Here is a 24,964-nt window from a genome sequence, read left to right as displayed (position 1 = left end):
AAGAGAAATTAGACATGGATCCTCCCTCCCTCAGAAAGTAGGGCTCAGGGGTTCACAGCTTTTTGTTTTGTTTATTAGACCTAAATAATAAGAAATAAATCAACCCGCCTTTCTGTATGCCAGCCCTTCAGATGTTTGGAGACAGCCACTATATCCTCCTTGTGCTTTCCCTTCTCCAGGATTTTTAAATCATTCAGCCCACACAGTATAGCATCCAGGTCCTCAGCATTCTGGTCTCTTCTATATTTGCTCCATTGTGACAGGGTACTCCTCAGCACATGAGGCCCACAGCTGAGCCCCATGGTCCAGCTATCATCAACCCTGAGCCACTAACGGAGTTAGAACCACAGAGGCCTAATCTCCTGTTCCTGTTGATACAATATATCATGTTCACTCTCCCCCTCTTTCTTTCCTTTTTTCTTTCTTCCTTCCCTCCTTTCCTTTATTTGCATCCAGACTGCATTGTTGAGCATGAGGTCAGCTCAAACCTTTAAGTCGCTTTCACCGAAACTGCTCTTACTCTAGATTCTTTATACCCTGTCTTTTGGGCACTTGTCCAATACGGCAGCCCCTAGCTCCAGGTGACAATTTACATTTAAAATACTTAAAAAAGAAAGAAAGAAAGAAATTAAAATTAATTGAAATTAAAATTTTAGTTTCTTTTTTTTTCTTTTTTTTGTCTTTTGTTGTTGTTATTGTTTTTGTTGTTGTTGTTGTTGTTGCTATTTCTTGGGCCGCTCCCGCAGCATATGGACGTTCCCAGGCTAGGGGTCGAATCGGAGCTGTAGCCACTGGCCTACGCCAGAGCCACAGCAACGCTGGATCCGAGCCGCGTCTGCGACCTACACCACAGCTCATGGCAATGCCGGATCGTTAACCCGCTGAGCAAGGGCAGGGACGGAACCCGCAACCTCATGGTTCCTAGTCGGATTCGTTAACCACTGCGCCACGACGGGAACTCCTAAAATTTTAGTTTCTTAGTCGTATGAACCACATTTCAAGTACTCAAAAGCCTTAGGTAGCTAGTGGCTACTATATCAGACAATGCAGATTTGGGACATAGCTATCATCACAGAAAGTTCTATAAGACTGCTCTGGTTTGGACCAAAGGGCAGGAATTTACATTTATCCTTTGTGACACCTCTTCTTGTTAGTTCCAGCTCAGCCCCAAGGCTGCTGAGATCTTTTGGAAACAAATTTTGGTTTCCAGAGTGTTTGCTGTCCCTCCCAGACTTCACGACAGCTGTAGATTTGATTAGCATTTCATGCCTTCCTCTGCTTCATCTAAAACCACTGATAAAAATGTGCAGCACAGCAGAGAGAGTGGCAGCTGAGCCCTGCACATGGCCCTCTGCACTCCAGCTTCAGTCATGCAACAGTTTAAAAGATCACGCCTACGTCCAGGCCCTGTGTACTGGGTTCCAACTATACACAAGTGAGACAGTCCTGCTGTGGTGGGTGTCCTGGTAATTCAAATGTCTTTGCCTTGAATTCAGGGCTGCTTCTCTCTGGCCTGTGATGGTGAAGTGTGAGCTTGGAAATCAGCTTCCTGGTTTTGGGTCCTGACTCTGCCACTTTATAAACTATGTAATGTCTTTGTGTTTCAGTTCCTGAAATATAACCTCTATCTCATAGAGTTGTTATGGTTTCTTAAATTTTTTACATTTATTTTTTATTTTTTTACTTTTTTAGGACCGTGTCTGCGGGATATAGAATTTCCCAGGCTAGGGGCTGAATTGGAGCTGTAGCTGCTGGCTATAGCCACAGCCACAGCAATGCCAAATCCCAGCTGCATCTTTGACCTATGCTGCAGCTTGTGGCACTGCTGGATCCTTAACCCACTGAACGAGGCCAGGGATCTGAACCCGTATCCTCATGGATATTAGGTTCTTAACCGCTGAGCCACAGCAGGAAATCCTGTTATGGATATAAATGAGTTAGTGATATTGGAATAATGTGCTACAAACACATTAGTTATTATTCATTCTCATTATTAATTATAATTCCCCTGCCTCGAACAAGCTATGCTCAGTCTTGCTTGGGTTCTCCTTCACTCTGCCCTTTCTTGGTTTGTGGAAGTCTTTCCAGGCCCAAACTAGGCCTGCCCCCCTTGATTTGCTATGTTCTTAGCTGCTTACCTGGCACTTAATATCCTATACTGGAGGGGGAGCCACAGTGAAGAAGTCCAGTGATTGTTGGGCTTTATCTTGGCTCTGTGCTGCCAGCAAAGTATGTGGGAGCTTCTATACTTGTAGGCCTTCATCAGTAAAACCTCTGAAAATACTTCTTCCAAGTCTCTGTGCTTTTAATATTTAGTGTCTAACAAAGGAGGCCAGACTCTTTATTCCCTGCACTTCTGAAGGGCCTGTCCCTCTCCCAGGAGCCCTGGGCAGGAATTCCCTGTTTCTTCTTCTATGTAATGTGGATACCTAATCGCTTGCACATCTTCTCCTGTATCTCTGGCTTGCTGAACTTGGTTTAGTTCCTCCCTCCTTAAGTCTCAGTCTATACTCAAAGTAGGACCTGAAGGAGCGCCTCTAAGGGCGGTGGTGGTTTTAACCCTAATTTAGAAAAGCTCTTTACTTTGGGCGTGCCTGCGACTGTGGAGGGTGGGCGTCAGCGCCCCAGAGCCAGGGGCCAGCCCTTGGAGAGCCTCGCCAAGTGTCCAGAGGTATTGCCGCCTGAGCAGGGGCTGGAATGTGGAGCGCGATCGTCCTCGAGCTCCAGCCAAAGGAACAATGGGAGGGCGACGGGGAGGCGGGTGGGCGTCGGCCAGGTCCGGACTGGAGGTGGAGGAGGCGGGCGAGCTGGGCGCCGGGCCGTGGGGTTAGCCCGGGGCACCGGGCTGACAGCCGAGGCGTCTTAGCCAGGGAAAACCGAGGTCGGCGCTGGCAGGGACCCGGGAGGAGGCGGGGGCGGGGCCAGAGCCCACCGAGCTGGGACAGGGAGTGCGAGGGGGCCCGGGGTGGGGTCTCCTCTTCTTTACCCCATAGCTTGCCCGGGCCTCTAAGCTCCGTGGCAGCTCAGGTAGGCGCCCGGCCCACGTGGGGGAGCGGGCGGCGGGCCCCGAGCGCCAGGCGGACTCGCAGGGCTCAGCCCCCTCCTCTCCTCCCCTCCCCGGGGTCCCGCGCGGCTCCTCCCGATGCGCGGCCCCGGCTCGGGCGGCTCGGGCGGCTCCAGCTGCGGCGGCGCTCCGCGGCTGCTCGCTCGCTCGCCAGTGGCTGCTGGGGCAGCCGGGATCGCCGCCGTCTCCTTGGGGGGAGCCGGCCGGGGCGGGGCGGAGAGGGGAGACCGGGCGAGTAGGGAGGGCGGGGAGGGGGCTGCGCCGCGGGAGGGAGCGAGCGAGCAAGCGAGCGAGCCCGGCGTTTGTGCGCAGTTCGAGTGCACCTCGGAGCCCGCAGGGCGGCCTCCGGACTCACCGACCGAGGACAGACAGCGCCCGGAAGCCGCGCCGCCGCCACCAGGTTAGCCGCCCCCGCCGCCTCCTCCCGGCTCCCGGACGCTGCCGCGTCTGAGCTGGTGTGTGTGGGGAGGGTGATCGCCAAGGGCTCCGGGTTTGGTCCCCTGTTTTCGAGAACTGACAGGCCGGCGGGCAGGAGGGCTGGACACCTCCGAGGCTAGGGGGCGGGCGGGGTGGGCTTCCGAGCTGTGAGCCCCCGGCCTCGGTTCGTGAGTCTCAGTACTGGTGCCAGTATGTGTGTCGGGGTCCACGTCGCCAGGTGTATGTTGGGTGTGAGAGCGCGTGTGCCTGTGAGTCTGTGCAAGTTGATGATCAGTGTGTGCACGCGCGTGCGTGTGCGCGCCGGGTGTGCATCTGTGGGTGTGAATGAACGTGTTTGCCCTGTGTGTCTCCGTGCGTCTGAACTGGGTGGTGTGTGTGTGCGCGCGTGTGTCTGTTCGTGAATGTATGTATGAGAGGGTGTGTCCGAATGTGTAGTTGAGTGTGTGTACATTTGGATGAGGGTGTGTGCGGGTGGCTTTGCTTGTGGCTGGAGCCTGTGGCCGTGTGTGTATGTGTGTTTGAGCGCGTGTGCACGCGCGCGCGTCAGTGTGAGTCCTTGTGTGTGCGCGTGTGAGGGCGGGTGTGCACCCGCGTAGCCCCGCGTAGCCCCCGTGTGCGTGTGCACGGCTTTGTCTCCACACTACAGGGAGGAAGGGGTGGGGGCGGCGGCCGAGGAGCTGCGGTCGCCCGGAGCCAGGCACCTGGCCGGGGCGGAGGGGAGGCGGCGGCGGGAGTGTCTCCTCCGGGCCAAGACTCCCTGCTGGCAGGTGGGCGGCCACACCCCGGGGGCCGAAGGGAGCTGGGCTGACAACGGAGCCCGTGCACCCGGCGGAGCTGAAGCGGAGGGCGTGTCCTGCTTGGAGCCCGGGTGTGTGGGTGTGGGTGGTGGCGACAACGGTTCCTAGGCTGGTGACCCAGTCGGTTCAGGGATCCATTTCCTTTGGTGGCGCGGGGAACGTCGCCCAGAGCCAGACCTAGCTGGGCCAGGTCAGCCGCACTCCCACCCTCACCCCTGCCTGCTCCCAGGGGTAGAGCCAACCTTAGGTGCCCTGAAAGGAGGAGGGAGAACCACTCTCTTAAAGGGCCAGTGCCTCCACTGCAAGGAGTCCTCCCTCAGGAGACCTCTACTTTGAGAGAGGTCTCTGGGTGTGTATTACCCTTTCCCCATGTATTGCTGCAGTGCATGCATTCGAGATGTGTAGTCTGTGTGCATAGCTGTGTTCTCTCTGTATTCCTTGTGCATTTGGGGGCACAGGTGTCTTTTATCAGTGATCAGTGAATAATGCATCTCTTGATGTCTATATGTATGTGTTTTTTATGAGTTTTGGTATATTTGTTTTTATGTACACATAGATGTTTGTATGTTAGTGAGTCTGTGCATGTGGGTTTGCAAGAGAAGTGGCGTTTTGCTGCCAACTGGAATGGGATAGAAAAATTCTGTCCAGGGCCACCCTATTTTAGAAAAACTGGGTGAGAAGGTGGTTTGGAAATTTAGCCCCTGGCTTTGTGGGTTTCAGTACTGGTGCTGAAATGTAGGTAGATTGGGATTAGACTGGATATGAGGGTAGAAACAGACTTTTACAAGATGAAGCAAGTGTTCTATCCAAGTGTAAGAATTCACCCTCCACTTCCAGTCTTTCCTAGAACTTCACCTCCCCCTCTGATGCTCAGCTTGCCAGGATAAAGTGCATAGGATTTGGGTGTAAAGGGAGGGATCTGGGAGTGTGAAAAGAAGGAGGGCGGATGGGTGATAGGATTGGGGGGCCAATAACAGATTTCTGCAATTTTAAAAATGTTTCCTACTGAAGGCAGCGGAAGCTGAGGAAAGCTGAGCTTGCTGTTCCCTTCCCTGAATCCCTTTCCTGGGGCAGGAAAGCCTCTGGTCTGCAGCACAGGAGCCCCAGAATTTGGTGCAGGGGTCTCCTTTTGACTATGGTCAAATCGTTCATGTATTTACCTGTTCACTCAACATATTTGTATTGAGCTTCTCTTACATAAGAGTCTAAATCCCCTAAGCCTCAATTTCCCAAGCTGAGCAGCTAGTAGACTGGATTCTGGGACTTTGAGGCCCTTTCCCTTTCTCAGAGTGGTAGTTTATCTCATTGTTATCCAGACTTAGGAATATCCCCTTCTAGACCCCTAGGATCCTGGCGGTGGGCCTCACTCACCACTCCTCCTTGCCACATATATTCTAGTCTAGAACAATGATTCTCAAACACCTACCAGCAGCAGCAAGGTTACCTGGAAAATGCAAATCCTTGGGGCTCCCACCAGATCTACTGAATCAATAACTCTGACATTGAGGCCCAGCAGTCTGTTTTAACAAACATAGGTAATTTTTTTTTTTTTTTTTGTCATTTTGCCTTTTCTTGAGCTGCTCCCGGGGCATATGGAGGTTCCCAGGCTAGGGGTCTAATTGGACCTAGCCTACGCCAGAGCCACAGCAACATGGGATCCGAGCTGCGTCTGCGACCTACGCCACAGCTCATGGCAACACTGGATCCATAACCCACTGAGTGAGGCCAGGGATCGAACCCACAACCTCATGGTTCCTAGTCAGATTCGTTAACCACTGCTCCACGACGGGAACTCCACAAACACAGGTAATTCTGATGCACTCTTGCGCTCAAGAGAGGTGCTGACAGGGAGCTGGAACCTCCTATAGAATGAAACACCTGAAAAGCATCTCCTGCTTCCTTCCACACACATACCTGAGGTATCTGATAGCACTAACCTGGCAAGTAGAGGTTCTGTCTTCAAGTCCCAGTTCTTCCTGTGATCTTGCACAAATCACTCCTTCACCAAATAATGTGATGACTCATTGACAGTGTCCGCTCTGGGCCAAGTTCTGAGCAAGGGGTTTCCCTGCTCTGCTCAGTTTCTACACTTCTTAGGTTGATCTACAAGACCTGCAAGATTAAGTCCTGGCCTTCCTCTCTGGAGGCCAGTCACTCTGGCTTTCTTTTGGCTCATCCAGGCACCAAGAGCTCTTTTGCCTCTAGGATTTTGCACTTGCTGTTCCCTCTGTCTACTACACCCTTCCCCTGCTTCTTGTCTTGGTTAGCTCCCACTTTTCAGATTTTAGCTCAAGAATCACTTCCTCATGGAAGCCTTTACCAACGACTCCTTAAGATAAATCAGTTTTTCCTGTTATACATTCTTATAGCTCCCTGTATTTCATAGTGCTTATGAGAGTTTGTAATTATATATGAACTTTGTTGTTTGCCTGTCTCCCCTCACTGGGTTGCAAATACCATATAGGCAGGAACTTGCTTCCCAGTCTTCTTAATGTCCCCACAGAGCATTAAGGGCCCATAGGCAGGAACTTGCTTATCAATCTTCTTAATGCCGCCACATAGTGCTTGGTATATGATTGGTGTCCAATAAATTTGTTGAACGGATGGCTTTATAAAATGGGAGATGGCATTAAATGATACCCAAAGTGTACTCCCAAGTCCTAACATTGTTATATCTAAGCAGGCCTCAGATTTTTTTTTTGAAGTAGATTTATCTTATTTTTATTGCTTCATCTCCTGGCTGTAGCTTTGAGCCCCTATTGTGTGCTCAGGCCCACACAGGGGCCTGCTCTAGGAGTGGCAGAAAAAGCTCTTCAGGAGACACAGCCTACCTTGTTTCCTGTGTCCTTCTGGATTAAGATCCTGCGAGAATGAGAAGAGGAAGAACATTGAATAAGGAATCTGAAGACCTAGGTCCACGTCTTATTACATGACTGTGGGCCAGTCACTTTTCCTTTCTTGCTTGTTTCCTCTTCTATAAAATGTGGGTATTAGGGGGTTCCTGCTGTTGTACAATGGGATAAGTGGCGTCTTGGGAGCACTGGGACGCAGGTTCGATCCCTGGCTCGGCACAGTTGGTTAAGGAGCCAACGTTCTCACAGCTGTGCCTTAGGTCGCAACTAGGGCTCAGATCTGATCCTTGGCCCATGAGCTCCATAGGCCATGGGGTGGCAAAAAAAAAAAAAGAGAGAGAGAGAGAGAGTATTAGGATGGATGGTGTACCTAACATTGGTTACTAGCATTGGCTCCAGAGTGCATAGCACTGATTTTGCCACATACTAGTTGGTGGACTTGGGCAAGTGACTATCTCTTCATTTCCTTGCCTGTAAAACGAGACCAGTAACAGTGTCTGTTTCAAAGGGTTGTTTTGAGGATGAAATGAAGTAACATACATGGAATGCTTTGCACAGTGCTGAACACGTAGCAAACTTTTGGTGAATGTTAGTAATTATTACTGTTATGGCTACTCCACAGTTCAACATTCTTGAACGCCTTTGTACTGGGCCCCAGGCCTACAGAGATGGAGATGAATACAACGGTGTTCCCAGGCTGGGTGTGCGAGGCAGGCATGTAAAGATATACAGTGTACAAGGTGCCAGGGTGTGGCCGTTCCTGGAGGAAAAGGCTTCATGGAGGAGAAAGACGGTGTTTAGGTTGGATTTTATCTTCCAGGTAGTTGGAGCAGCATGTGCAAAGACACCGCAACTTATTAGGGGAAATCCAAATAGCTGCATGTGGTTGGAGCAGAAGGCGATGTGTGGTAGGGATGGGTGGGGTGAATAGCTGGAAATAAAGAGGAGGTTTGAGGCCAGATCTGGTACAGTCTAAAGAGCTTGAGTCCTACAACTGGTGGGGAGCTAGGGAAGAAAATTATGCTTGCCAGGAAGGATCTGATTTGCATTTCACAAATGCACCTCTCCAGGTGGCAGTAGTGGTTGACCTGGGTGGACTGACCTGGGTGGACGGGGAATATCTTTGACTTGGAGTCTGGGCTCAGAGGGTGCTTATTTGCATGATGGAAGGGCCCAGGGGGCTGGATAGAGACCAGAAACCTGGTATAAGCACAGCTGATGAACTTGAGGCCAGCCTGGGCCAGGGAGCTGAACGAGGGATGAGAATGTCTTTTCCCTGGGCCCCAGGCCTCCATTAACCTCCAAGACTGCCTAATGAGTGGGAGTCTGAAAACTGGAATTTAAGAGTCCGGGGTCTGCTGCCCAGTGGACCCACCGTGTATTAATTTCCTAGGGCTTCTTAATGAAATACCACCATCTGGGTGGCTTTAAAAAAGGCAGAAATTTGGAGTTCCCTTCATGGCTCAGTGGTTAACGACTCCGACTTGTAACCATGAGGTTGCGGGTTCTATCCCTGGCCTCACTCAGTGGGTTAAGGATCTGGCATTGCTGTGAGCTGTGGTGTAGGCCAGCAGCTACAGCTCTAATTCGACCCCTAGCCTGGGAACCTCCATATGCCATGGGTGCTTCCCTAAAAAGACAAAAGACAACCCCCCCTCCAAAAAAAACCCCAGAAATTTATTCTCTCACAGTCTGGAGCTAGAAGTCAGAAAACAAGGTGTAGGCAAGATTGGTTCCTTCTGAAAGTTCCAAGAGAGGGGTCTGTTCCATGCCCCTCTCCTAGCTCAAGATCATCCTGGGACATCCTTCACTTGCAGCTGCATCTACCTCTGTTGTCACATGGCTTTCTTTCCTTTCTCCCTGTGTGTCTCTGTGTCATCTCCTCTTCTTATAAGAATACCAGTCATACCACCCATGTCCAGTATGACCTCATTTTATTTTAACTAATTACTTCTGCAAAGACTCTATTTCCAAATAAGGTCACATTCTGAGCTTCTGTGCAGACATGAATTTGGGGGGACACTATTCAACCCAGTACATACAGGAAAATGGAAGAGAGGGCAGGCCTTAGAGCCTTATGAGCCCAGGTCCAAGCCCAAAGCTTTGCAGTGGAATGGCTATGAGGCTTAGAATCAGTAGCTTTTTCTCCGCCTCAATGTCCTCTTCTCTGAAATAGGGACAGTGGCACCTGCAGTGTCATGTTGTGGTGGTGAGATGTGGTCAAGATAACAGATGTGAGCGTAATGAGGTGGCACACAGCAGGCCCTTGGTAATTATTACTTCTTCTTCCATTCCCCCCTCTCTGGGCTTAGTAGCCTGGGCAAGTCACTTAAATCTTGCTTCACTTTCCTTATCTGCCAAATATGAAGAATCATCATCCAGTTCTACCTACCTCAACAGCTTGTGAATCCCAGGGGATAATGAGAAAGCACTTTGGAAATTGTTTTAGAGCTGTAATTTTTAATTATGATCATCATCGTCATAATAACCTTTGGCCAGTGCCACATGCACGGCATTCTCAGCAGAGCCCAGCCCAGCCCACTCCTCTTCTGAGGCAGGTCCTCTTTGCCCCTTTGTGCTCCAAGGTATCCTACCTACGTAGGTATCCTACAGCAGGCTGGCTGCTGTCAGAATTGGGAGAACTTTATTTTTTTGTCTTTTCTAGGGCCGCACCCGTGGCATATGGAGGTTCCCAGGCTAGGGTAGCCACCAGCCTACGCCAGAGCCACAGCAACGTGGGATCTGAGCCTCGTCTGCAACCTACACCACAGCACACGGCAACGCCAGATCCTTAACCCACTGTGCAGACCAGGGATTGAACCCGCAACGTCATGGTTCCTAGTCGGATTCATTAACCACTGAGCCACCATGGGAACTCCAGAATTGGGAGAACTTTAGAGATGGTCCTTGCCCTCCATGCCCCTCCTTGGCCAGAGGAGGGAAGCATGCACTAAGGGGAAGTGACATTCCCAAGGTCACACAGCTGGTCAGTGGAAGTTTGAACATGTGTGATTCCTGTTTACAGGCTGAACGGTGCTTTTCCCCTAGTTGCAACTTCAGCCCCAGAAGCAGGACCTTAGGTCAGATAGAAGCCTGGAGAGGGCTCTGCACAAGCTGGAGATGGGGACCCAAGGGGGATCAGAATCCCTAGCACAGGGGTCTCTGTGTCCTGAGTGAGCCAGCAGTGCCTCTGCGGGCTGAACGGGCAGGTCGTTTGGTTCTCAGCCTGGCTCTGGCCATCTCTGCCTGCTCCAGCAGGAGGAGGCCACCATGGGCGGGCAGCAGTGTGTGGCGAGCCAGAGCCTGGAGGTAACCCAAGGTTTTGTTCCTATTGACAGCCAGGGCGGTGCTTTTCAGCAGGCTGGTCCCTCTTAGCCTTGCCTTGGCGGGCCTAGGGAAGGCTCTGGAAAGGAGTGAAGGCTTATCCTGTCTTGGCCTGAAGTCATCCTCCTTTCTCCCAAGCTGGGGAAGCCAGGCCACTCTTCGCCTTTGGATTTTCCTTCCCCTCCTCCCTTCTCTTCTCAGTTTTCTTTCACTCCCTTCGCCTGCCTTCCCCGCCTCTCTCTCCCCATCATCTATCCAGATTAAAGGTCTAAAGATAAAGCCTCCAGACCCAGTTCAGGTGGGTGGTTTGGGGGTTGCTTGAGGCCACTTAAGAATTAGAAAGCCTAGAGTCTTCCTCATCAGAGGCTCGCTCTGGTAACTGATAAACAAGTGATTACGTTTATTGGCTCACCATGTGTCGGCCCGGCCCGTGCTAAGTGTTTTACATGCCTTATGTCTTTTAATCCTTGCAGCTACCCAGTGAGGCAGAGATGACAATCCCCATTTTATTAAAAGAGGCTAAATATCTTGCTCAAGGCCTACCCAGTCCTTGGCTAGCAAGTAGCGCAGCTGGGACTTAAATCCAGATCTATCCATAGTTTGATGGTGCTCTTGAGTCTTTCCTATGCTGCCCCTGATGGGACCTGTGAGAACATTTAGGGGCCCACAGAGGGATGCACACTTGCCCAGATTTGGAGAACAGGAGTTCCCGCTGTGGTGCAATGGGATCAATGGTGTCTTGGGAGCGATGGGAGGCAGGTTTGATCCCCTGCCTGGCACAGTGGGTTAAGGATCTGGCACTGCTACAGCTGCTGCTTAGGTAGCAACTGTGGCTTCACTCTGATCTCTGACCCAGAAACTATATATACTGCGGGGTGGCCAAAAAAGAAAAAAAAATTTTTTTGGGAGCATAAATTCTTGGCTCACAGAGCAAGGTCTCCCAGGTCTCCTTCCCAAGCCTGTGCTGTCACCCCATCAGGGACTGGCCTTCCTATAGGAAAGGACAAGGCTCTGAACCCATCAGGTTCTAGGCAGCTGCCTACCTGTGTGAGAGATGTGGCGTCAGGGGCAGGTGACAGGGCAGGATTGAAGGAACTTGGGTTTTTTTTGGTAGATGTTGTTTTATCACCGGCCACCTTGGTTTTTCATTGATTATCTTGAGCCCTCAGTTAAATAAGCTTATCATTTGCAAAGAGAGTTTTATCTCCTCAGAAGGGTGCTTAGGGGGTTGGAGGTCCTCTTTGAGGTTCAGTGGTAGGTGGAAGGGAGGGAAGCGGAGGCTGGAGCCAGGAAACCTAGGTTCAGGAGCACGCTTGTGCTGGAAAGGAAAAAGAAGGAAGCCAGACCTGGAGGAGGGCCAGAGGGAGAGTCTGGAGAGAGGCAAAGAGCCTGGGGTGGTAGGCTCTTTGGGCTGTCTCTTAGGTCTGTCTGGGCTGAACTTCTTAACCCAAGTTCAGCCCAGACAGACTCCATCCCAGGCAGGGTCGCTGATCCAGAATGTCACTTCAGAATCTGGCCAGCTGCAGTTAGCCTGCTGGGCCCCCACCCACCCCTACCATGACCATGACCATTGTCATTCTTGAGCAGGTGGCTCAACCAGAAGGGACTTTGATTAATGAGCAGTGGCTTTAAAACTTCTAGCCACGGACCCCTCTCCATATTCAATATGTGAAACAGCTAAAAGCTGTTGGGGCCCTGGAATCAGCTTGTTTTAGTAGGCTCCGTTGAGGTGACTGGGACACAGAGGGTGCTGAGATTGCCCTCAGAGAATGCTGGTCTCAGATGTTTCTGAACTTCCGAAATGGCATGCACAATTTTCAGAGTGTTCCCCATCCTTGGGGAAGGATCCATAGACACCATTTGAGTCTTTGAGTCATGACCCATGAAAGTTTAGAACTCCTGACTTCAGGGATGTTTTATTGAGTGGGAGCTTTAAGCCTGGAGGAAGGTCGCTGGGAGGTAACGGCAGAGTGAGGTGCTGAAGGCAGATTTCTTCTACCTCATAGCACATGGCTGGTTTTGCTGTGAAGGTGCTGAGGGGCTGCGAACTAGTCTCTTCCCCTGCCTGGGCCTCAGTTTTCTTAGCCATGAAATGAGGGTTGGGTAGGATAAGCCTAAGGTCCCCTGTGGCTTTGACCTGTGGTTCTAGAAGCCAGGTCTCCTGCTGCCCAAATCACATTCTTTGCCCCTTTCCCTGCTCTCCCCCTCCACCGCTGTTTCACCCACCTCTGGTGAGCGCACATCCCTCCTTGAGCATCTCCCAACTTCAGAGGTTCTATGCAGAGTCTGGATTCTAGCCCCTTGAGGTCATGTCAAACCATGTGCCCAGGCACCCAGCCCTTTCTCCCTTTCCATGGCCACTCATCAGAATGAACCAAGTGCCTATGAGCCTGGGGATGCTTATGGTGGCCTCACTTCAGGGCTGGACACCTGGGACCAGTGCCAAGGGGAAGGGCTTGGAGAACGTGTTTGCCAGGGCTCCTGGGGACACGCCCAGTGCTTACCTATGTCTTTGCCCCAACTCTCTGAGTTTATCTCTGCCAGGAATGCCACCCCCACTTCCCCACTCACTATTGAAATCCTGCCTGCCTTGTCAAGGCAGCTTAGATGCCAACTTCTGTCCCCCAAAGCCTAGTGAGCCTTTCCATCCCCACCCCCACAATGAGATTTGTCCTTCCCTCCTCTGCATTTCCTTAGCACCTTATCTGTTCCCCTCTGGGGACAAGTTCTGCTTGGTCTTCGCTTTATCCTGGGACGTGACTTGTCTCTTGCTAGATTGTGAGCACCAGATGTCTCATGTAACATTCTCTGCTCCCCAGCACCCAGCATAGGGCTTTGCACAGAGCAGGTACTTAATAGAAGCTTATTAAGCTTTATTTACTTGTTAGCTGGCCTGGACTGGACTGGTTTCCCATCCCTGTTAGGTCGTAGCCTCTCACATATCCCTCCTTTATGTGTGGATTAGAGGGAGGCCAAGTAGGGCAGTGGGTAAGAACTTAAATTCCAGTCTTGAACCTGTCATTTCCTGGGCAAATCATTTTGTAAAATCTCTCCGAGCCTCAGTTTCCTCAATTTAAAACAAAGGGATAGGAATGACAAGCCGACTGGAGTTTGGGAGGATTAACTGAAATGGGACATGTAAAATGCTGAGATCTGAGCGTTAATAAAGAATAAATGGTCAATAAACAATTATAATTCATTACTTTTCAGTTAATGGTTATTATATTGTTTCAGCTGATACCTACTGTGTTCTCATGGTGCTGGACAGCAAGGGTGAGGGACAGAGAAAAATCATTGCAGGAGTTTCTTGGTCTGCAGAGTCTTAAAGTCAAGCAGGACTAGTGAGACTCTAGTACGAGGAGTAGTGTTTGGTAGAGACGCGGCCGGGTGAGCTGAGGATGATCCGTGTAGACTCCGCGCGGAGGTAACATTCCAGCTGGATGGGCATGAAGCAGGAGCGGGCAGTGGGAGGCAGGAAGACAGGTATTCCCCGTGGAGGTAAAGGAGGCGAGCGCCAGGCTGGAAACAGGAGAATGGGGCACATGCTTAGAGAGTTGGGGGAAGGTGCAGGAAAGTTTGGAGTGGAAGCAGAGGCAGCTCTAGAATCTCCACTTGGAAGGCCTTGGGGTCAGCACCCTCGCTGGAGGGGGAGCTTCAAGCTTTGTTTTGCCGAGAAGAATCTGGGGGAGAGGTAGCTCATGCTGCTGCTCCTGAGAAAGACAGAGAGAAGACTGGAAAGGTGGAGTCGAAAAAAAAGTTGGGGCTTTATGGTGGAGGTAGTGGAGACCAGTGAGCATGGAGGCCTTGGTCTCTCTGCCCAGGCCTGAGCTGAGAATGGTCAGGGGTGAGCTGTAGCTCTGGGCCTCTGCCGGCTTGTCTGTCCCATAATATCAAGGCTGCCTGTTTCCCTGGCCAAGATCTGAATCTGGTCTGTCTGAAGTTAAAACGCAAATTGATCCCAGAAGTGTCAGAATCTCTAAATATCAGGAGAAGCCATCTCTTAATCCGCCCCCTCACCTCCACATTACATAGATGGGAAGCAGAGGTCCAGAAGCCGGGGGGCCCACCCAAGAACACCCGGGGAACTGGCTACAGTGGGTTTAGCACAAGCCTGGGGTGGGCTGTGGTCATAAGCCTGGGTTAGGGGTTGGGATAAGAGGGTGAGGAGGGGGCCAGGGAGCCCAAGGAGGGGTACAAACGACAAGCAGATGCCATATTAGGAACAGTCTGTTGCCAGGGTGTGTGTGTGATTCCAGGTGAGTGGGATGTGAGTAGGCTGGAGCCGTCATCATTCTGGGCTTTCCTTCCCGGAAAGGAAAAAGGGCCATATAGGTGGGATCCAGGGGAATATTGGGATGTGGGGGTGTTCAGGGGGTGGCCTGAGAAGAGGAGGCTGTTGCCAAGCAGCGAGAGACATGACTGTATTACAGCGGCACAGAGCACCACAGCCTCTTGGGCCCGGCCCTGTACAGCCCTGTACCGTGGTGTTATCTATCATCCCTTGTTTATGGGAAGGGCGAGGGCTACAGAGGTCACAGCTAGGAAGAGCAGCACCAGGGCTGGAGGACTTCAAAGCCATTTTCTGGTATGTCCTGGGTGGCTGCCCTTCCAGTCCTCAGCCCAGCTTGGTCTCAGCGAGGACCCAGGACAAGTCAACCCATGCCTCCCTTCAATTCTTTATCAGTCTGCCCATCTATCTGGCCTGTTTTATTCTAGTTCAGTGCACTCGGGTCTTTGTTAATTAAAAATATTTATTGAGCACCTACTATATGCCAGACACTGCCCCAGACCTTATGGAACTTATGCCATCACCCCTTACCTGTCCTACACTGGTAGGATGGGATGGAAGGAGGCGGTGGGTGGTTTTAATAACCACCCCTTTCTCCCTTCACACCAAGACTTTCCCCTTTATCGTATTCCAAGGTCCCCTACCCCTAAATGGGTCTTTTTGCTGGAACAGCCTTCTGCTAAAATGGAAACCAATCAGAGTTAATTGTTAAACCTAATAACTGTAGGCTGGTGGGAGGGGGCTGAGTGCTAGCTGTGCTCCCCAGGAGAGGGGCGGAGCCAGCCAGGTTTTTCTGGCCTGTACCTGCCACCTTTTCCCTACTCTGGAATCTGCCTCCAGGGCCTGCTCCTCCCCTCCTCCCAGGGGCCGGGCTGCCTCTTGGACGCTTTCCCTTGACTCCAGCTCAGGTGACCCTGGGAGGTGAGTACGGGCTCTGGCTCTAGTCCAAGGGCCTCTGGGTGAGTGTTCCTTGGGCAAGATGTGGGGGAGGGCACAGCATTTAGCCCAGGGGACCCACCCAGAGGGCAGGCAGCCAGGGGACCTTGCTGGCTTTGCCTCCTGCCTGGTGAGGGGGGAGGGGGGAGGTGGGAACGGTATCCCAGTGGCCTAAGCCCGCTGTGTAGGACCGTTGCCATTTCCTTCCCCTTTCCCCTCTTCACTGGGTGTCCTGTAGGGGCCGTTCTCTGCCACTGGACTCGGGGAGGAGGGGATAGTGCAAAGGCTTATTTATTTCTCTAGAAGGCTGAGCCCCAGACCGGGCCCCTGCCAAGCTTTAGGGACAGAGCTTAGGCTTCCAAGTCAAACAGACCGTGGGTTAAAGCTGAGTGACCTTGAGGAGGTGGCCTACCTTTCTGAGCCTTAGTGCTGTCCTCCTAGCAATGGATAATCAGATCCCTTTGTCTCCAGCACCCTGAGTATTAGGGAATCAGAGGTAGATGGTAACGTCAGGCTCAGTAGGGGGTCGGAATAAGTAGACAGCATTCTTTTGACATTCAATTTTACTTTGGGAGGGCTGGCTCTGGCCTAGGGCCAAGGAGACCACCAACCCCTGCCCTCTAGGACTTGACTGTCACAGCTATGCTGCCCCATACAGTAGCCACTAGCCACATGGCTACCGAGCACTTGAAATGCAACTAGTGCCACTGAGGAACTGTGCTTTTAATCTTATTTAATTTTAATTAATTTAAAAATTAAAAAGAATACTCCAGTTGTTGGAACAGTTCTACATATGTTTGTGAATTTAGATTTGTTAAAATGCTTTTTCAGTTGTAAAGTCTAAGAGAATTTAAATATCTAATGAAAACTTAGTGTCAGGATTGTGATGTGCTCTAAGTGTAAGGTGCATACTGGATTTAGAAGATTTAGTTTGAAAAAAAGTTTGTAAAATATTTCAATCATAGTCCTGTTTTTTATATTGATTACATATTAAATAAGTATACTATTAAAATTAATTTTGGAGTTTCCTATTGGCTCAGCGAGTTAAGGATCCGGTATTGTCACAGTCGTGGCTTGGATTATTCCTGTGGCATGGGTTCAATCCCTGGCCCGGGAACTTCTGCATGCTGTGGGCACGGCCAAAAAAATAAAATTAATTTCACTGATTCCTTTGTACTTTTTCAAGTTAGGCTACTGGAAAATTTTAAATTACATGTTTGGCTTGCATCATATTTTGATTGGACACCTCTGTTCTAGCCAGAGAGTTGAGCTGGATACAGAATAATAATACAAGACTGTAAAGTCTAGTTATTTGGGGAGGCTTGGGGGTGAAGGCCAGATATCCTTCCATTCACTGCCCACCCCCTACCCCATAACTCATCACACCCCCTGCTGGAATGTTATGCTAAATAACCCCATAGCCTCAAGGATAAGATCAGGACTTCTGATATCTAATGATATCATGCCTCTGGGTGGCCGTGCTACTCACTGCTCTTTGTGTGACCTTGGGCAAGTCAGTTCACTTTGCTGAACCTTAGTCTTTCTTTCTTTTTTTTTTGGCTATAATTTTATTTTATGTATTTAATTTTTTAATGATTTTTATGTCTTCCATTATAATTGGTTTACAGTGTTAGAACCTTAGTCTTTCATCTGTGATTCTAGACTAAGGGTGGGATTAACCTCGTTGATGGAGGGGATTACCTGCCATATAATTTCCTGAGATATAAGTATGGCACTTAGCACATTACCTGGCACATCTGCAGTCAAGTCTTAGCGGCAGTGGTTACTTCTACTACTTGCTGCGGGGGTTGTTGCTACTGCTGTTGCATCTGTCAGCTTGCATTCAGTTATTCCATTTGTCCAAATGGGACGTGGGCCAAAGGAAAAGGAGACAGTAAAAGAGTTTGAGGGTGGGGATTGGGATGGGGACTCTGGGGATGTTTTGTTTATTACCTCAGAGGACAGCTTGCCTTTGGAGAAGCTCCTTGGACCTTCCTGTTCTCTTGGTGATCTGGCAGAGTTACGTGCCCATTTTACAGATGAGGAAGGTGAGGCCTGTTGAGAGGACGTGACCTAGCTAAATGGTCAGAACCTGAATGCAGGACTACCCATGCCTATTGTGGAATATTGGAGACTCCTCTTTTGGGTTTGTGAAAGCAGGACTTGACCAGGAATCTGACACTCATGAGAAATGATTATTATTACTCTTCTATAACTGGAAGGAATCTCAACACCATTCAGTACAACCATCTCATTGTTTAGTTGAAGAAACAGAGACATGTGTGTGTGTGTGTGTGTGTGTGTGTGCACGTGCGTGTGACTTCTCTAGGATCACCCAGCAAATTGGTGGCCAAGCTGGAACTGTTTCTGTTTAGATCCAGCCCTTAGCTCAGCCCTGGCAGGATGGCCCTGTTTGTCAGCAGCCCATCTCCTGCCCAGTCCCTGGAGAGGCCTTCTGAGAAAAAGACTTTTGTTTCACAAGCTCCTACTGGTTTCCTCTCAAGGTAGCTTCACCACCACTCTCACTCTGTCTCCTCAGATTTGCATTTGTCCCTGTTCCAAGTTTAAAGGGCCCTGAAATTGGAAGCTTCTCCACATACACCTACTTTATGGATACCCATCAGGGAGAGGCTGGGCTTTTTCATCCAGAGAGCCTAGGTTCAAATCCCTCTTTTACCATGAATTTCCTCTGTGGCTTTGGTCAAGTCACTTGTAATTTTTTTAGTCTCAACATTTTCATCTAAAAAAGAGGAACCTGGAGTTCCCTTCATGGCTCAGCAGTTAACAAACCCGACTAAGATCCATAAGGATGTGGGTTCGATCCCTGGCCTCACTCAGTGGGTTAAGGATCTGGCTTGCTGTGAGCTGTGGTGTAGATTGCAGACAAGGCTCGGATCCTGAGTTGCTGTGCTGTGGCTACCCAGCAGCTGTAGCTCCCATTTGACCCCTAGGGCCATAGGTGAGGCCCTAAAAAGCAAAAAGTAAATAAATAAGTAAGTAAATAAATAAAGAGGAACCTGGCAGATAAGAACCTGAGCTCTGGGTCTCACCCCTAGGTTGATTCTCTAATCATCTTCAGTGAGTCATTTCACCTTCCAGGGTCCCAGGGTCCACATCTGAATATGGCGGCTGTTGCCTCCTGGATTGTTGTGATAAGGAACGTGCAGCCTCTCAATGAATCTTCCCATTAGCCCTAGAAGCAGACTCTTACTCCTGTTTTCCGAATGAGGAAACTGAGGCTCAGAGAAGTGAAATGACATGTCCCAGGCCACAGTGCTAGAGAGTGGTGGAGCCACAATTCAAACCAGGTCTGTGTGGCTGTGGAGCCCCCACTTACACTACTGCACTGTATCGCCTCCCAGGTACCTTGGTATCCGGCTTCCCAGGGTGAGCCTGGGCATTGGGGAACAGTGGATGGGGAAGCAGGTTGTAAGCTTTGGGGTGACTGTTGTTACAGCTGGAGTGGCAATGTCCAGAGGCCCATGCTAGCTTCTGGAGCAGGGGCAGGAAAAGGCGCTCAGGCACACAGCTTCCGCTCCTGCTGTTCCAACCTCAGCCCGAGGGATCTTCCCATTTGCTTGACTCTTGTGTTCTGTGTGAAGTGGAAACACCTTGTCCCACTTGGAGATTATTGTTCTGAGTGTGAATTCCAGGGGACCTGAGCTTTTGCCTTCTAACAATCCTGCCCGTTGTGTCCTAGGCCAGGCCTGCAGTTGGGGCTTAAAGATGATTGAAAAGGGGCTTAACCAGCAATGACCCACAGTAGCACAGAAAACTATACCCAATATCTTATAATACCCTATAATAGAAAATAATCTAAAGAAGAATATACACCCCCCCTACATATGTGTGTATATATATAAAACAATCACTTTGTGGTACACCTGAAATTAATACAATATTATAAATCAACTATATTTCAATAAGAAATTTAAAAAATAAAAAAAAATAAAAGATAGGAAAAGAAATATAATCACATTAAAAAAAAACAACCCACAAAACTGGAGGACCTAAGTACTCTGTGAGTGAATTAGACCAGAACACAATATTAATGCTTAAAAGACCTTAGGGACCATTGACTCCCAGCATGTTTGTTTTACTGATAGGGAAACTGAGGTAAGGATAGGCCAAGAGGAGAGAACCATGGGTGTATTTCCTCCTGGGTGCTGGAGACTATAGGACTGACATGAAAGGGGTGCCCGTGGGGTCTCCCTCATCCCCCTGGATCCAGTCCCCTGCCAAGTTCTGGGGATTCCAGTGCCTCAAAGAGCTCTGGAATTCATCCAGATCGTTCTTGCTCTACTGCGGCCACCCCAGTCTGGGCCTTTGTTACATGCCCCCAGACAGCCACAACAGCCTCCTCTCATGTCTAAGGCTACTCTTGCCTGTTTCCAGTCCATTCTCACCCCTACAAGTCAGTGGTTTCCCATTGCTCTTAGAATCAAGGCTGAATTCTTCACCTTGGCCTCCAGGGCCCTTTACCACCTGGCCCCTGCTGGCCGCTTTAGCTTCATATTTGTTATTTTCCTTTTTGCTCTGCGTAGTCACACGAGCCTTTCTGTGTAACAGGTTCAGCAACTTCCCTAAGGTTCCTCAGAGAGTCAAATGCCAGCCTCTCAGTTTCCACCTCCATGCTGGGTCCATGAACTCAGTTCAGAGGCCATAACACTGTTTCCTCCTTCTAGGTGCCTGACTGACGTCCTTACCCCGGGGGAGCTGGTGTGATCAGAGGAGGGGTGAGTGTTACTGAGGCACAGCCTAATTCTGCTGCTTTTGCTCCAGTTGGACAAATTGGTACTTTCAGGCCTTTAGGATACTTTAATCTATTTTAGGACTGGGGTGGGTTTGTGTAGGCCACACATTCCTGGTGGGTTTGAAAAAGGGGTCCAGTGCTGAGGGTAGGCTCTGGTTTTGGCTTATTTTGAGGAAGGGACTGAAATGGGCCCCTTTAAGCACTTCTGTGTTAGATAGCATGCCTTGGCCATCTTGCTTATCCACCCACCATGACTGAGGACAAATGGCCTTGGACTAGGAAGCTGGATTCCCTGACCTGCAGCCCTAGTGTTCTTTTGCTTAACCACTCCTAGACTATAGACTAGATTCAGAAGAGGGTGTTTTCATTTTGGTTCTGCCACTGATTCCCATGTGACCTTTGACCGCCACTTCCCTCTCTGTTGGCCTCAGGGTCATACATACATTGTCAGGGTAGGAGGTGGGAGAAGGCAGGGTCAGAGTAAATGAGTTGTTTTCAAACTTTCCAGCGGGGAAATCCCCTTCTCAAGTGAACCCCAAAGAATCTTAGTGTACAAAACAGCTTAAAGGGACTACAGCCGTGATCAAAGTTGATGTGGGTCTGGGGGATTCTAATTGGCTAATTCCTCAACCCCAAGCAGCCTTCAGAGGATGACACAGAACCCGTTCTTGGCTCTGTGCAAGACACTCTGCAAACCACTGACCTGGGGCATGTCAAAGCCCCTTGCCATCTGCTGGGTTCTGTGACTCTGGCAAGGTGAGGGCATGGGGAGGGAACTGAGCCAATGAAGTTATACTGGTTGGGAAATTGTGAAGTAATATGCAAATATCATTGTGGGGTTATTAGTAAGGCACAACTGCCAGGGGTGTGGTGTTGTCATTCTAGAATCCTCTAGTTTTTACTTTTGATTACATGTGAGGCACCTCTCTTCCCCCTAGGGGAACTCTCTTGTGTCTGTGTGTGTGTCTGGGGAACAGGGGACATGGATGTTGAGGTGGGGCCAAGCCAGGCTACAGCAGGTAGGATTAATGCCAAACAGAGCTGGGACATGTTGCTCCCGAGGGTGGCAGGGATAGGGGTGGCTTTAGCTCCAGTTAAAAGGAGTGATTTGGTTCTTTCCTGCCAGCACACGGGCCCCACAGAGATCTCTGGGCAGGAAGCACTGGGAACAAGGAATCCTCTGTGTGCAGCCCCAGCACAGCCAGGACAGAGGAGGTGGATTAGGAGTTCCCAGGAGAGGGGGTCTTCCGGGCTTTTCCTGACATTCGGGCAAGTGGGTGGGGAGAAGGGCGACTAAGCATATGTGTACATGGTGTGTGGGGTGGCTAGAGGTTGGGTCCATGCATTTACTCCACAGGTTCCTTGAGCTTCTAGAAGCCCTCTAAGGAACCAGGCTCAGAGGCAGGTGACTCTATAGGGGTCAGAGCTTAGAAAGGGGAGACTCTAGATATGAACCACCATCAGTTTACCAGAAAGACTGGAAATATGAGAGACGATAGATTTTTACAGGCAGCCTGGTGCAGTGGGAATCACTTGGTCTGCGAGTCCAGAGCCTGCATTCATGTCCTTGCTCCGACACTGCCTTGCTCTGTAGCCTCAGCTTCATCATTTCTCCTTTCTGGGCCTCAGTTTCCTTTTCTAGAGAATGGGAATACATGCGTAGGCCTTGGTTTTTTTTGTTTTGTTTTGTTTGTTTTTTTTTAGGGCCACACCCATGGCATATGGAAGTTCCCAGGCTAGGGGTTCGAGTCAGAGCTGCAGCTGCCAGCCACAGCCACAGAGACACCAGATCTGAGCCATATCTGCAACCTAAACCACAGCTTGTGGCAGTGCTGGATCCTTAATCCACTGAGCGAGGCCAGGGATCAAATCCACATCCTCATGGATACTAGTCAAGTTCTCAACCTGCTGAGCCACAATGGGAGCTCCCCTTGGTTACTTCTTAATGCTCTTCTGAGTATTAATTAGAGTAGGGCATTTCAAATCTTTGGAGGGGGGGCACAATCTTGATATGTCAGCATTTGTAACAGAACTGCTGTGGTTGAATTGGCAGAAATTTACCCAGAATCTTGTTACCCTCCTTACTGCTCTTTGCTCCGTGAGTGTTTTTACAGGTGCCTCTGCCGACTCCCAGGGCTCTAGAGACCACTGGGTCAGGATGACTCTTGAGAACATGCTTTGTGGACTGTCCTTTGCAGCCCAGATGACAGGGATTGTGCTGGAACACACAGGAGCAGTCATAATACTGCCTCTGCCCTGCCTGTGGGCTTAGGACCTGTATAATTGGGCCTGCAGTTTTTAGAAACAAGTGATAAAAAGTCTATTCAAAGTGGCTTAAACCAGAAAAGGACTTTGCTGGATCCTGAGACAGTTCATGGAATTGAAGGATGAGGAATCAGGTAGACTCTCCATCTCTCTCCCATCACAGCGTGTCTCTCCTCTCTGCCCTTATGAGGAGTTGGCTGTTGACTGCCCCAGTTTAGCAATCCAAACAGAAAGAAAGAGGGAACCATTTTCCTCCTAGGATCTATACATCAACCCAAGGGAAGGACTCTGGTTCAGTCATTGTTGCTGGGAGATACAGATCTTCCCTAGAGTGGCCAGGCCTGGGTCAAGTGCCTACTCATGTAGCAAATGGAGGAGCAGAGCTATGGCCAGAAGGAGCCATGGAAGGCTGCTGGGCAGATGGAGCTAAGAGGGCACAGTGGGGTGTTAGTGGAGTCTTGGGTTATGGGAAAGTGAACAGCTTGTAGGCCTGCAAGGGGCCATAACTCCCCTCTTCGGTCATAGTCATATGGATGTCAAGAGCGATAGTATTAGGTAATGTTTATTGAATTACTCTCCCTATGCTGAGCACATTCTATTGCTTTTCATGTATTATTTCATTGAATCCTCTTGACAACCCTTTGGGTAGCTACTGTTACTCTCCCCATTTTATAGATGGGAAAACTGAGGCACAGCTAGTGAAGGTCACACATTGAGTAAGAAGAGACGCTTGAGTTCAAGATCAAGGAGTCTGGCTTCAGAGCCCATGCTGTGATCCCACATCTAATGCTTCTGTTGGAAGTTCAAGTGGATCTTACGTCTGTTTGCATGCTGTTCTGTGACATGGAGATCATGACCCCCAGAGGCAGACCCAGGTCCAGCTTACTCTGCTCTGCCATTGGGAAGGGCTTCCTTATGTTGCACACAGATCCACCTCCATAGACGTCCATCCATCTGTCCAGTGTGAGGCTCTGTGATAGGAGATGTAAAGAAAAATTATCCGTGAACCTGCCTGAAATGTCACTGTAGCAAATATGTCAGAGTACTAGAGTTCTCACTCTGTGCCAGGCTTTGTGCTGAGTGCTTAATATGCACTGTCACCTTCAATTGCAACAACAACTCTGTGAAGCAGTTACTGTTATTGCCCCCATTTTCCAGAGGAAACTGAGGCTCATAAAAGAGAAATGACTCTCTCATGGTCAGATGGTTAATAAATGGCAAAGCTGGCATTTGAGTTCAGGTGTGCCTGGCTCTGAGCCTGTGCTAGAAACCGTTGCAATCACCTGTGTCCCCCAGAGGGGAAATAAATAAACGTGTGCAGGTATGGCTGTGACACAGCCAACAGTGCAAATTGCCAATGGAGAGGGACAGATCAAGCACAAATGATGCTCAGGGAAAGGGGGCAGTATGGGACACAGTAGTCAAAATGTGCTTCCTGGGGGAGGGGACATTTGATCTAGGCCTTGAAGGGGGCTGGATTAGGACTTTCAGTTCAGGGAGGGCTCTCTGGGTGGAGGGAGATGCTTGAGAAAAGGTGTGGAAGGGAGAAGCAGGAGTGGTTCCATTTGGCCAGAACTAAAGATCTGGGATGGGGAAGGTGGCTAGCCATCTTTCAGGCTTCACGGAAAGGCCGCCTCCTTCCCACTGTTCTCTTCAGAGACGTGAAAAGGTTTGATTGTCTCCAGCTACACACAGGGTCTTCACCTTTCCTCTCAGACGTAAAGAAGTTAGGTCCAGAGTTCTCGCTGTGGTTCAGTGGGTTAAGAACCTGACTGAAGCAGCTTGGGTGGCTGCAGTGATGCCGGTACCATCACCAGCCCAGCACACTGGGTTAAAGGATCTGGCATTGTTACAGCTGTGGCGTAAGTCACAGCTGCAGGTTGGATTCAATCCCTGGCCCAGGAACTTTATGCCACAGGTGCAACCATAAAAAAGAGAAAAAAGAGGGCAGGCCCCACATGGATGGTGGACAGGGATGCCCAGGCACCAACAGGTGTCAGTCCTTCATTCCTGGTGGCAAATGGTGGGAGAAGAGTTCCCCTGTGGACCATTGCCCTGGGGTGGGGTGGGGGAGGCCTTTCCTCCAGGCAGTACAAGCTCAAGGAACCAGGACTGTCTCTAAGAGCCTTGCTGAGTGGTAGGATTCCCCATCCCCTTCCTGGCCAGCGGGCTGAAGCATGTCCCTCTAACCCACGGAGAGATCCCCTCTCCTTCCCCCAGCCCCTTCCGCACACAGTGAATCTCATC

General features: G+C 50.1%; 1 protein-coding gene across 9 annotated transcripts in view; it reads left to right on the top strand.

Moving 5' to 3' along the window:
• Positions 1–2,862: 2,862 nt before the first annotated feature.
• EPB41L1 (erythrocyte membrane protein band 4.1 like 1) overlaps positions 2,863–24,964 on the top strand; it is a 133,901-nt gene continuing 111,799 nt past the window's right edge. For 2 of the 9 annotated variants that reach the window (XM_047771185.1, XM_047771180.1), the window contains exons 1-2: positions 3,328–3,464; positions 20,385–20,435. The gene's annotated coding sequence lies outside the window, so the exon portion shown is untranslated. Of the gene's footprint in view, positions 2,882–3,326; positions 3,465–20,384; positions 20,436–24,964 lie in introns of those variants that run through there. The other 7 variants (XM_047771189.1, XM_047771187.1, XM_047771182.1 and 4 more) reach the window with 6 other exon arrangements.

This window comes from Phacochoerus africanus, chromosome 3 (assembly GCF_016906955.1).
Source record: "Phacochoerus africanus isolate WHEZ1 chromosome 3, ROS_Pafr_v1, whole genome shotgun sequence".
Lineage (NCBI taxonomy): Eukaryota > Metazoa > Chordata > Mammalia > Artiodactyla > Suidae > Phacochoerus > Phacochoerus africanus.
Note: the sequence above shows the minus strand (reverse complement) of the source record. Positions and strands in the feature narration are given on the sequence as shown.